This window comes from Myxine glutinosa, chromosome 11 (genome assembly GCF_964187855.1).
Source record: "Myxine glutinosa chromosome 11, kmMyxGlut1.1, whole genome shotgun sequence".
In the NCBI taxonomy this organism is placed as follows: domain Eukaryota; kingdom Metazoa; phylum Chordata; class Myxini; order Myxiniformes; family Myxinidae; genus Myxine; species Myxine glutinosa.
In genome coordinates this window covers 65,143,219-65,155,994 of record NC_136271.1, presented here as the reverse complement: position 1 = coordinate 65,155,994, position 12,776 = coordinate 65,143,219, and positions in this window count along the sequence as shown.

The window sequence follows — 12,776 nt, the reverse complement described above, 5'->3', positions numbered from 1 at the left end:
AGACAAGTCCTGGGAACGCAGCAGAGGCCACAGCAGCCAAAACAGCAGCGTGGGGCCTGAACGGCGGCTGCTAAACGCGCCGGTTGTGCTGCGGGACCCCCTTTGGACCTCCCTCTCCCTCCAGCCATCCACCTCCTGCCTTTCCATCCTTCTTGTGTACGTGAGTTTGTTTTGTTTGTTCTGTCCCTGGGTATTTAATTAAGTCTGTAGGTAAGCTAAAATTTGCACTGTGTCACCTGCGTCTTATGTGCTTGTAAATAAACGTGACTGCTTTCTTTTTGCTTGTGTGTAAATAGTCAATAAATTCAGTAGTATTTCCAAACCTTTCTTTGCCTTCGTTTTCCTCTTTGCATTCGTCGCCTTTGTCTTTTCCCTATTGACTAGCTGCGGTGCGACCCGGCCAACGTTTGGGTGGAATCGGGTGAGTCGGGGATCCTGTTAGGTCGCGGTAATACACCACCGCTCGGTCATCATAACATCTAAACCACGATCTGTAACAATTGGTGTCTGGGAGTGAGATTCGGGGCCCGAACCAAATTTTTAAAACATCAAAAAAAAAAAATTGGTCAAAATTTGGAGCGGACGAAATTTGTTTTGTTTTAAAGCAAAACCCGAATTTTGAAATCGCGCCATGGCTGGTCAAGGCGACGGGATGCCGGTGGGAGAGCTAGAGGAGGGGTTAGGAGTAACCCAGGATCAAATGGAGGGGAGCAATGAGGAGGCGGTTGAGGGGGTATCAGGTGCACAAAATGGCGCTCTCGCGCACGTGGTTATAGCGGCACCAAATTTTGCCACGCCCGTGACCGTAGCAGCACCGCCGATGGATTGGGGTCTTTTTATGATCCAAATGAAGGCCTTTATGGATGCTCAGAGTGAGCAAATTAAGGCTCAGGGTGAGCAAATGGGGGTAATGGGAAACCAAATGGGGGTAATGGGAAACCAAATGGGGGTAATGAGGGACGAAGCGAGGGGTACCGGTGAGGGGATAGACAATGGGATAAAAGAGGTAAAGAATGGGTTAACGGGGGTAGAAAACAGAATGGCCGCTCAAGAGAATCAAATGGAAGGGATGAAAAAGGGGTTAGAGGGGTTAGAAAACAGGATGGAAGGCAAATTGCGGGAGATAGGGGAGCAATCCGCCCGAGAAATTAAACAAATGGGAGAGCAGATAGAGGAGGTAAGAATCGGGGTAGAAACCAAATTGGATGCTCAGAGGGATGAATTGGGACAGATGAGGGTGGCATCTACAAAGGAGATGGAGGAGATGAAGGAGGAGATACGACGAGGTGTGGGTGAGGAGGTCTCGGGGCTACGCGAGGAGGTAAAGCGAGGTGAGAAGCGTATGGAGAAAGAGGTGAGAAATAATACGGCTAAGTTACAAGGGGGAATAGAAGATCTGACGGAGGAGGTGGAACAGCTGACGGAGGGACAAAAAGAACTAGTGGAGCAGGTTCAAAAGAACACTGCGGTACTAGGAGGGTTAAAGGTGACACAAAAAGAAATTAAAAACGAATTAATAGCGACGCAGAGGCAATGTCAGATGGTACGGGAGGAACTGACAATGAGGGTGGACGAGGTGACAGAGATAATGGAGACAAAGGACCGGCAGGTGAGGATGCACATAGAGACGGTCACGGTAGCCTTAGAGGACGAACTTGAGGAGACGCACCGAGAAATAAAAGAGGTTAAACAAAAATTAGAGGAAGTGGAAGAAGAGGTGAGTGAAATTAAGAAGAGACGGACAGAAACTAAGAGAGAAATCCAGGAGGAGGTAATGGAATTGGTACAAGGTCGGTGCTCAACTCATGATGTGATGCTCACTTACCAAATAAAGAGTTTGCAGGTGGCAAAGGAGGTGCGACGATGAGGTACGGAGGTGAGTGGCAATGTACATGATGTGAGGAAAGCTTCAGTCGGCTTGGGGATTGGTTTGGATCCGGGTGTTCGTGAAAGGCCGTTGGTGAAGTGTGCGACAGGTCTGGTGTGCGAAAAAAGAGGTGTGCGAGAATGTCCGACCATGGGGTGTGTGAGGAAAAAGTGCACGCCAAGGAGTGAGTGTGCCGTCAAGAGTGAGTTGGTCGAAGCGCGTGTGCGAGGGGGTACGTGGAAGCGCGGTGTGGTGAGTGTTACAAAGGATGTAACGGGAGAGGATGCGCGAGAAAGGTGTGTAACGGACAGGTGCATGAGGAAAGAGTGTGCTGTCGAGAGTAAGGGTGAGTGCGCGACCGAGAGTGGAGGTGAGAGTAGTGAGAGTGACACGGAGCGTGAGTTGGTTGTGGCAGGTGAGCGAGGATGTACACCTGGAATGGAAGGATGCACACCTGGAATGGTAGAGCGTGAGTGGGAATGCACGCTGGAATTGGTAGTGAGGCACGTGGTTGGGTGTGCGGGTGAGAGCACACCTGTGATTGTCACAAAGGAGGTGACCGAGAAAGGGGCGCGAAGAGGTGTGTTGGTGAGGTGTGCGACCAACGAATGTGTGCCAAAGTGTTCGGTGGTCAGGTGTGTGACCAAGGCTGGGAGTGGAATGAGGGTACCTGGGTGTGTTAGAGAAGGTACGACGAGGAGCATGGAAACGGCTGGATGTATGAGCAAGAAAGGGGTAGCGTATGCATGTAAGCATCCAGGTGATGCATCGACGGTAACCAGGTTAGAGGTTAGAACGACTTATAGCCGAATCGGGCCCTCGGTGCGCGTCGGGCAGCTTCGCGTGCCGCGAGGACCAGCGGGGATCCGAACCACGGCGGTTTCGAAAGAACCGCCGTACGCGATCCACGCTGTGCCTCGCTTGGAACGGCCGCGTCCAGGCTCCACTAGGCGGAGCGGGCAGCCCGATAGGAAGGGTCGTCATGGCGACCACTTTCTATTGAGACGTGCCGGCAGGTCGAGATCGGGACATTGGATGGCTCCACGTCGAGGTGGTGCGTGGGATCTCGGCCCGGGTAAGCCCCCGTCCCTGCACCGAGTGCCGGACGCATCCAGCCGCCGGCACAAAAGAACCCGCGTTCATGGCTCGGCTGTACGAAGCCGAGCTTTAGAAGGGAATTGGCGCACCGAGAGGAGGTAATAAGTAGACGGGTGATGAGGATAGTGTTTTGGCCCCGAAATTAGAAAAAAGCAAAATTTGATGATGGTAGAGTGATTGGCAGAATTTTTGATTGGTTGGATTTAGGTGTGCAAAATTGATAGTAGGACCTCCCCGATGTGGTGGGATGGCAAATCCATCATCCCTCACAGAGTGGGGGCAAATGCGCAATAGTTTATGGGGTGGCTATGACAACCGAGCCAGGGAGGGCTTGGTTATATTGATAGGGATCTAGCGAAGATGACATTAGGTAACGTTAAGGTTTAGATAGTGACTGATACCTGTAGTGGGGACGCAGGTAGTTTAGTGTGGTTGATAATGACGTGGGAGCGCAATAGTTTAAAGGGACGACTGGGAAGCGCAAGTTTCAGAGGGGAGTAGTTAGATGAGATGATGCTGTGTGTGAGGATTGAACAGGTGTGATTGCACAGGTGTGCAACTGAACAGGTGTGTGGAGCAGTGTATGAGTGAGTAATGATGAGGTGTGTTGTGTTGACCAAATGGTCCAGGAAGAGGAGGAGGGTGCAGGTGGCACCAGGTGTGATTGCACAGGTGTGCAACAACAGGTGAATGGAGAATGGTAGTGTGGAATAAATGGTAGTGTGGAATAAATGGAGTATTGGAATGGATGGTCGTGGAGTAAGTGGTACGGAGTGGAGTGGATGGTGCGAAGGTGTGAATGGGGGAAGAGTGGACCCCCATCACGAATACCCGGGGCGGGTAGTGTAAGTGTTAGGTAGAGGGTATAGGTAAATTGTGGTTGGATATTGGCATTTGTGGTGCGGTTTCAGAATGGTATTGTGGATGGGTGCATTAGTGTTGTGGAAATGGCTGAGCGTGTAGCCTGTTAGTGTGTGTAGTTGGTTTGGGCACTCCACCACTGTGAGGATGTCGGCCAGGTGAGGCCGCAGGTGGGCTCTGGGAGCCGTTAGTGTCAGTGGGTGCCTGAGGATCCCGGGTGTGGATCGGGCAGCCCGTGCCAGAGAGGGCACTGAGGGAGTGAGAGTGCGAGAGGGCCTTCCCCAGTTAGTTAGGTTAGGATGAGGAGCAGGTAAGCTCGGGTGGCAACTACAGTGGTGGAGGTGTGCAGGTGGGTAGACCTGCTGGGAGAGCTACACGTCACAGCCCAGAAATTGTGCGAGGGCACCGGGAGATGAATCGGGGGAGTGAGACCCCAAATTGAGAAGCACCACAGTTTGGTCAATGGGAATTGGTTTTTAGAACCCATAGTGTAAGTTGGCCAATGGATTGGCAGGGAGAGACCCCGGGTAGTGTAAAGTGTGTTAATGTCATTTAGGAAGTAGTTAGGATGAAGTCTCCTCGCACCATCTGCATCCACTCACCTGAGGTGACAGGAACTCCACACCATGCCATGTTTTGATTATTTTTTACTGTGCAAATGTTTGGATTGAGAGATGCATCATGACGTGGGTGTGACATTGTGCTTTGATGTTCCATCTCTGCCTCCTTATGAGGATTGATGATGAATTTGGTGATGGCAAATTTTGAAGTAGAGGGATTGTGGCGACGAATTTGGTATAGAGGAAATATGGGGAAGACGTGACAGTAGTGACGAATTTGTAAATGTGTAGATTTTTGTAAATATGGGGTAAGGGCAAGGGTAGGGTAGGTGACAGGGGGGTGACGTACGGTAGGGACGAGCTTTCTCACTTCGCCCTCCGTACGCATTTCGCCTTGCATTGCCTTATTGATGTGTTCCCTTGTGACCTTACCCCTCGCTCAATTGTCTTTCCCCTTTTGTCTCCCACATGACCTGTGCGCCGTTGGGCGCCGAGGGGAGCGTGCGTGGGTCGGCCATTGTGCGCCAGAAATTCCCAGAACCAGCTGTCTGCATCGATGCACCACATTATGGACCACATGCATGTGGCCGAGCACCACTTATGGACCCCATGGGTTGGGGCATGGCCCCTCTGCTGGAACCGGCCATGAGGGCCCGAAATCTTGCTGGCGGACCTTGGCCACAGGGCACCGATGCCCCACAGGTGAACCACACGTAGTCGGCCCCTGTGGGCCATAAATAAAATAAAAACGGACACGTTAGGTGCATTCTTTTATTGCAAATAGGCCGCCAGCAAGGGAAGATGACAACACCAGGAAAATAATAATAACCAGCAGAGGGAGCCGAAGAGCAAGAGATCACCTGCAGGGTTAGGGGTTGTTTGGTTATTTTTATTCATGAACAGTGATGACTGTGCACCGATTGGTGCTTGAGGGTGCTTTGGTGCGTTTTTGGGAGCGTTCATGGTGCGTCGATGCAGAGCAGACTGTCTCCCCCCCAGAAAGAACAATCACAGGTCCTGGGTTAGTTTTGTAAATAAAAATAGCGTCATTGTAAATAATGCTTCCCACCGTCAGTGTATAGTTTGAAGACCATTCCGCAATTCGGTTAACTGTGGGCGTAAGTCTGTTAGGCAGGGTGCAATGGAGCAGTGGGACACATTTATTTATGTTTTAAAACTGTCGCACTCAGGGTCAGGTTAAAAATAGAGGGAACTACACCTACGTGTCACACTAAAAATAAAAGTTGTAGGCCCGGGACGTGCCTAAGAGGAGGAGGGTGCAATGTTGCGGAGATGAGGACTGTATTTTTTTTATTGTGTGCTGTACTATTATTATTATTGGTTATTCTGCGCCCCCTACCTCCGGAGCTGTGTAAAGGTGAAAAGGCATCCCATAATTAGTCCACAAGCATACACGTCAGCCAAGTAATAGAATACCCCTGTTGATAGTTATCTCTTATTCTGTGTTCTAGGGTAAGGCTGTGTCTCCCATTAATTGAAGTACTCCATTGCACCAGTGAAAGAGAATAGATCCCCTTTCATTCCCATCCCCAAAACCTCCATTTCATATTACATCCCCTCTCGTCATTGCTGAGCCCTCGATTCCCAATCACCTCCCCTCCAATAACCGCCATTGACCACGAGGCAGGGTCGGAGAAGAAAGGCGTGTCTCCACCTCGTCATAGAGGGGAGGAGGGGCGTACCCGCCCGTCGTCATCGAGGGCGGAGCCCGAGGGTCGCGCGACCAACCAGGGCCGAGGTGAGCACCCCGATGGGCGTGTCCAAAACGCCGGCGGCTTAATCGCTGGAGGCGCTATAAAAGGCGCGCACGGAAGTGAGTCGTGAGTTGGTCTGAGTTGGTTGAGAGTCGGTTGCCAGGAGAGAGTCATGAAGAGTCAGTCAGTGGTGGCGGTCAGTGGTTGCATTGGTTGCGGTGAGGAGTCGGTGGTGAGGAGTGAGTGAACCAAGAAAGAGTTGAGGGTTTGGACCAGACGCGTCAGACAAGTCCTGGGAACGCAGCGGAGGCCACAGCAGCCAAAACAGCAGCGTGGGGCCTGAACGGCGGCTGCTAAACGCGCCGGTTGTGCTGCGGGACCCCCTTTGGACCTCCCTCTCCCTCCAGCCATCCACCTCCTGCCTTTCCATCCTTCTTGTGTACGTGAGTTTGTTTTGTTTGTTCTGTCCCTGGGTATTTAATTAAGTCTGTAGGTAAGCTAAAATTTGCACTGTGTCACCTGCGTCTTATGTGCTTGTAAATAAACGTGACTGCTTTCTTTTTGCTTGTGTGTAAATAGTCAATAAATTCAGTAGTATTTCCAAACCTTTCTTTGCCTTCGTTTTCCTCTTTGCATTCGTCGCCTTTGTCTTTTCCCTATTGACTAGCTGCGGTGCGACCCAGCCAACGTTTGGGTGGAATCGGGTGAGTCTGGGATCCTGTTAGGTCGCGGTAATACACCACCGCTCGGTCATCATAACATCTAAACCGCGATCTGTAACAATATATATATATATATATATATATATATATATATATATATATATATATATATATATATATATATATATATATACATACATACATACATATATATTGTTGCAGTTTTGAGAATAAAGGCAAGTCCCCCTCTTAGTTAGTTGCACCACAACATGTAGCCTCGCTTAGTTCAGTTATTTCTTATTAAATGTTAAGCCTAGTCTCCTTTCCTGTGTTAGTATGCGTTGGAGCAGGCAAGTAAGTGTCGGCTTCATTGTTCATTGGGCTGGAATGCCATGTGCTACGCCCAGAATAAGTCTGGGAGGCCCAAGGGAGGAGCTGAAGGGGAGTGGCCGGTAAGCGGCAAGCAGCCAATGGGAGCTCATGGGGAGTGGCTAACAACGGCAGCCAGGGGAGGAGCTTGGAACATTCGGCTAAGACTCTGGGGAGGAAGGCTATAAAAACCTGCCCGGGGCCCCCGAACTCTCTCTCTGTGTGATCGAGGCTCTCTGTGATCGAGTCTCTCGGTGGTAACGCCCTCCTCCGTGGCCAAGCTCCCAGCGCGCTGTCTGTCTCTGAGCTCTCTGTCCCGGGATTCTGAAGGACTGTGTGTGTGATCGAAAGCACGAACTCTCCCTGCCCTGCGCTCTGCTGCCTGTTAATAGCGCTTGCGAGGACGATCTCTCCCGGGGCCACAGACGCCAACGATCTCCCTGCCCGGGGCTCCCTGCATGTGCCACGAACATCTCGAGGGACACGCCCAACGAGCCGACCGGGGCGAACGGCACCAACATCCGTGCTTTGAGCGCGTCCTTCTGCTTCCTTCCTTTCCCCACGTGAGTGAAAGGGCCCTTGTCCAAGGATTAAGTTAAGGATGATATGTTTCTGCCCTGGGTCTCTTTGCCCTGATCATTTGTACATTGTAATAATAAACCTGTATTCATTCCTTCCATTTGGCCGTTCACGTCTTTTCCCACCATTGGCTTTGCACTGTACGAAATAAAACCGCTCAATCGGGTTCAATAATAATTAACGGCACGAGTCATGTGACACGCAAACCGCTCGTGCGCATCAGACTGGCATGACTCGTGCGAGGTCCAGCCCCCGTTCTTGTGGCAGCGTGTGTATAGAAGGTACTTGGGGATTCGACCAGATACCCTTCCGCACGCTCGCTACGGGGGTGGCGGGTGGAATTGCTCCACAATCCGCCCCACGAGTGTAAAGTGGGTAGCGGCCTCGTGGACTCAAAGGCCCGAGGGGGAAAAGGGTTTAACCCCCCTCTGTACGTCAATGGGCTCGAGATCCGCAACAAATTGGTGTCCAGGAGTGGGATATTTGGAACTAGAGTGCGCTTCATGTACTCAAAAATTACGAGTGGATGAAATTTAGTTTTTAAAACCAAATTAAATTCGTACAATGGCTGGCCAAGACGACCAAATGCCGGTGGGAATAATAGATGAAGAACTAATGGCCCAGGACCAGCAGGAAGAGTTGGTCGTGGAGGAAATTGATGAGGGTGAGGCAGCAGGGGAAGAAAATGGCGGCGCCTCGCAAGTGGCGGCGGAAGCCGAGCCCGCTGTGCGAGCCGGGTTTAACAATGAATTGTTCCTAACCCAAATGAATGCAAAAATGGATACCCAGGGGGACAAAACCACCAGGGAAATGAAAGAAATGAGGGACGAAGCAAGGTGTAACATGGAAGGGTTGGAAAACAAAATGGATACTCAGAGGGAGGAATCCAGGTGTAACATGGAAAAATTGAGGGAGGAATCCAGGTGCGAGATGCAGAAGATGGGGCAGAGTCAAGAAAGGACATTTTAAAAATGGGGTAGACCATTGGGCGCAGGCTGAGCGGGGGAGGTCGCGGTGGTACGCGACGGGGTGAAGCGGTGTGGAGAACGCGTGGAGAGCGGGATAAAGCGGAGCACAGCCAAATTGACTGGGGCTATGGGAGTAGTGACGCGGGGTGTCGAGGGGCCGATGATCGTCGAATTGGGAAATAAAATTTTGGGGGTGCCGACGATGGTTGAGTTGGAAAAGGAAATTTTAGGGGCGCCGACGATCGTCAAGTTAGAAGAAGAAACAATTGGGGTTGAAGAGACGGGAGAGACAGAGAGCGAATCACGGGAGGTGATGGAATGCGCACAAGGTTTGTGTTTGAACCGTGCTGCTGTGCTTGCTAATGAAATGAAAAGTTTGCAGGTGCTGGCAGAGAAGGAGGGCCTCGAGGTGAGTAACAATGGCGGGAATGTGTTTGGCGCGAACGGGTGCTCGGCGCGCTTGGGAGAAAGGCGAGACCCGGGCATTCGCGAAGGGCCCATTGTGCGGTGTGCGAGTGATCGTGGTATGCGGTATGAGAGGGAGTGTGTACCAGAGTGCGTGGAGCGGGGGTGTGGTACGGAGAATGAGAGAGAGTGCGTACCGGAATGCGTGGAGCAAGAGTGTGCACAGGAGTGTGTGATGGCCGAGTGTGCAAAAGAAGATTGTGCACCGGAGTGTGCGATGATTAAGTGTGTAGAAGAAGAGTGTGCACCGGAGTGTGCGATGATTGAGTGTGTAGAAGAAAAGTGTGCACAGGAGTGTGCAATGGCCGAGTGTGTAGAAGAAAAGTGTGCACCGGCGTGTGCGATGGCCGAGTGTGTGAAAGAAAAGTGTGCACCGGCGTGTGCAATGGCCGAGTGTGTGGAGAACGAGTGTGCACCGGAGTGTGCGATAACAAAGTGTGTGGGGAGCGCGTGTGTGCCTGGGTGTGCGAGTGTGGAGTGGGTCGCGCGTGGTGAGGACGCGGCCCAGGCATCGACACCGACCGGGGTAGTCCTTCGTGGGACGGGAAGCGAACGCAAGCCCCCGGTGAGTTGTGTGCTGCAGGGACCGGAGGTCGTACAAGATCCTACAAGATCCTACAAGGGTCGGTCCTACAAGGACTGGCGTGCACGATTCGTGCCTTCGGTCCCCGCACTGTATGGTTGTTGCCGTATGGCGGCAAGGGCGGTCGGCCGGGTGCGAGGGGAGATTTTGATTTTCGGAGCCATGCACCTTATCGGGTGAGGTGCCCCGATGGTGGCCGGTTGGGTCATTGTGCGTGGGACCGAAAGGCTCCGCGCAGGGATGGAGCCCGGCACCTGGGCCCATCAATCCCTCCCCCCTCGGATCGTCAATGCCGGACGGACACCCTATACAGGCGACCAACCACACGCATGGAATGCTCGGCCCTTCGAGGCCGAGCTGTGACAATGTATATCCACATGGAGAGGCTCATAGTTTAGAGGACTGGGGGGAGTAGTGTACCCCACGTGGGGGAATGGTACTGACCATTCCTCCCACAGGGGGGCCCATGAGCATTAGTTTAGGGGGATAGCAGTGTTAGGCCCATTGAGGGGGCAGCAATGGTTGCCTCCATGGGGCACCGAAGCTAGCCGAGGGAGGGCTAGGATAATGTTAGGGATTTAGAAGACAGTAGAGACCAAGAGTTAAGTAGGGACACCTGAACTGTAGAGGGGACATAGAGAGCTTAGGTGGTTGTTAAAGGAAAGGGAGTGCATCGTGTAAAGGGACGACAGGGAAGCACGAGTTTAGGGGAAATTAGGTAGATAATGCATTGTGAGTGAGAAAAATGGTGTGCAAGATAAGAGGTGTGGAATGCTTGGTGTGGAATGCATGGTGCAAAGGATTGAATGGGGGGAAGTGGAACCCATTCGCGAAAGCCCGGGGGGGGGGTAGTGTAGAGCCAGGTAGAGGGCATAGGTAAATTGAATGGATATTGACACCTGTGGTGCGGGTAGTAGCAAGTAGTGTTTTGTGGGGTGCAGTAGACTGTGGAATGGCTGGGCGTGTGGCTTAATTAGTGCGTGTGGTTATTGAGGCACTCCGTCACTGGTAGCTTGTCGGCCAGGTGAGGCCGCAGGTAGGCTCTGGGAGCCGGTTAGGATAGTGTGTGAGTGGGGCCTGAGGATCCCAGGGGAGGACCCGGGTTGCCCGATGCTGAGGTGGGCATAGAGGGGGTAAGTGCCAGGGAGGGCCTTCCCCGGTTAGTGTAGTCGCAAGGAGCAGGCAAGCTCGGGAGGCGGCTTCAGTGGCGGAGGTGCGCAGGTAGGTAGGCCTGCTGGTGGGGCCACACAACCCAGCCCCAAAATTGTGCGAGAGCACAGTGCGAAAATTCGTTGGGGTGAGACCCAAATTCGGAGGGCACCACAGTGTGGGCAATGGGAATTCGGGTTCGTAGAACCACATAGTTTAAAGAGGCCGATTGGCAGGGTACGACCCCGGGTAGTTTAGATGTGTAATGTTATTAGTGTAGTTAGGATGATAAATCCCTTCACACCATCCACAGCCAGTCACCGAAGAGGACGAGCTTCACACCAGGGCTCTGTAAGCTGTTTGGGAAGTAAGACGCATCATGACGTGAGTGAGACATTGTGTTTGTTCCATCCCTTCCTTCCGGGGAGGGATTTGGGGACGAATTTGGAGTTAGAGGGGGATATGGGAGACAAGACATAGAGACGGATTGTAAATACAAGGGGGGCTAGGGTAGTGAAGCCAACAGTGGGGGGTAGGGACGGTTCAGGACGAGCTTGCTCCGCTCGCTCTTCCACGTCCCTCGCACTGCACCAGGTATGGTGGTGCCTGGTCACCTTGTTTTGCGTGTGCTACCGTGTGATTTTCCCTTTGCTTATTGCGCCTTGTCTTCCCTCCCCGCCCCAGGAACGTTTGGAGGCCGAACTGTGCAGCACCGTGTTACACCTGTGCAGCCGAACTGTGCAGCACTCTGCTGCCAAACCCATTTTGCTGCACCCTTGCTGCACTTATGGACCACAAGCCTTGTGGCTCGCACCGCTGCTGTGTAGCATCTTGCTGCAACTTACCTTGCACCTTCGGACCACTTGTTGAGTGGCACTGACGCCACGCAGTTGGACCACGCGAGAGTGGCCCTGCTGGCCAATAAAAAGAAATTGTGTGCTAGTTATGAAGATGGAAGACTTAGATGGCCCTGATGCTTCATATGGCCTGTATGCCGGTCAGGGCCAGCCGGTTTTGTTAGCCGCACACGGAAGATAGATGCAAGCAGCAAGTGCCACATTGAGTGTTTGGATTTCTTTCCTCCAATTCTTTTTCAAAGTGCAGGTCCTGGGTCATAGCATTGTAAATAAAGGTTAAGTTCTGTGCTTGTAAATATATGTGCTTGTAAATATATGTGCTTGTAATATAAGAATGTTGCCCACCGGCTATGTGTGTAGTTTACAAAAATACTCGGATAGTTGTGGGTGTGAGTCTGATAGAATAGCTGCTCAACACATTAGGAGGGACATATCTAGTGTTAAAAATGTCGCACACATGGGTTAGAATTAATGTTAGGGGGATTACACCTATGTGCCACATTAATAGTAAAGGTAAAATTGCATGCCAGACTCTACCGGTCGTTCCGATGTTGGGGTCGACTCGGGACGAGTCTGGTGAGAGAGGGGGGTAGTGTTGCAGTTTTGAGAATAAAGGCAAGTCCCCCTCTTAGTTAGTTGCACCACAACATGTAGCCTCGCTTAGTTCAGTTATTTCTTATTAAATGTTAAGCCGAGTCTCCTTTCCTGTGTTAGTATGCATTGGAGCAGGCAAGTAAGTGTAGGTAGGCTTCATTGTTCATTGGGCTGGAATGCCATGTGCTTCGCCCAGAACAAGTCTGGGAGGCCCGAGGGAGGAGCTGAAGGGGAGTGGCCGGTAAGCGACAAGCAGCCAATGGGAGCTCAAGGGGAGTGGCTAACAACGGCAGCCAGGGGATGAGCTTGGAACATTCGGGTAAGACTCTGGGGAGGGACGCTATAAACCCTGCCCCGGGCCCCCGAACTCTCTCTCTGTGTGATCGAGGCTCTCTGTGATCGAGTCTCTCGGTGGTAACGCCCTCCTCCGTGGCCAAGCTCCCAGCGCG